This window comes from Battus philenor, unplaced genomic scaffold, assembly GCF_028537555.1.
Source record: "Battus philenor isolate CCGP_79_NKW_IND1 unplaced genomic scaffold, ilBatPhil1.0.hap1 SCAF_6, whole genome shotgun sequence".
Lineage (NCBI taxonomy): Eukaryota > Metazoa > Arthropoda > Insecta > Lepidoptera > Papilionidae > Battus > Battus philenor.
In genome coordinates, this window is record NW_027181726.1 from 6,017,722 (window position 1) to 6,018,381 (window position 660).

Below are 660 nucleotides of genomic sequence, written 5' to 3' on the forward strand. Positions count from 1 at the left end.
CGTCGCATCTCCGTCGTAATTCTGTAAGTTTCAGGCTCCAGACGACCCTTTCCAAGGTCGCAGACGATTACGCACACACACACAATCCACGCACAAACGCCTATATCGATACCTGAAAGGCGTGTGTAGGAGTGTCGGCCGTTAAACTTGGGGTAGGTATTTAGATGTTCCTGAACGAACAGGCTGGAGTTTATGCTAATGGAAATATTTATAAATTAAATATAAATACACAATGAAGTGTTATGAATTTTAATGTTTTTTTTTATTTATGTATAAATATTTTGTGAAAATTTTAAGCAAATGTTATTTCAAATAAAAAAGAAACTTGCAAATATTGAAAAAGAATAAAAAAGAAAATTTAAATTTACCCCTGGTGGGACTCGAACCCACAGTCCCCGGCTTAGGAGGCCGATGCCTTATCCATTAGGCCACAGGGGCGGTTACGAAACTTAATAAAATACGTGTTGAATACTTTATATTAATAATTTGTTTATTTACAATTTTAAAATAATTTGATATTTTCGGGTTATTGAAATATTTAATTGTTCTTTGAATACAAAAATAAATTACTTTAGTCTCTACACATGTACTAAAACTACAAAGTTTTAATTACCAAAAAAAAAAAATTAAACATCAATTGAAGCACATTGATATAGTTCT

At 32.0% G+C, this 660-nt stretch overlaps 1 non-coding gene across 1 annotated transcript; it reads right to left on the reverse strand.

Annotated features, from left to right (window-relative positions):
* Positions 1–365: 365 nt before the first annotated feature.
* TRNAR-CCU (transfer RNA arginine (anticodon CCU)) lies at positions 366–438 on the reverse strand. Its single transcript has one exon. It is a non-coding gene; the product is annotated as a tRNA-Arg (tRNA).
* Between the last annotated feature and the right edge of the window lie 222 nt (positions 439–660).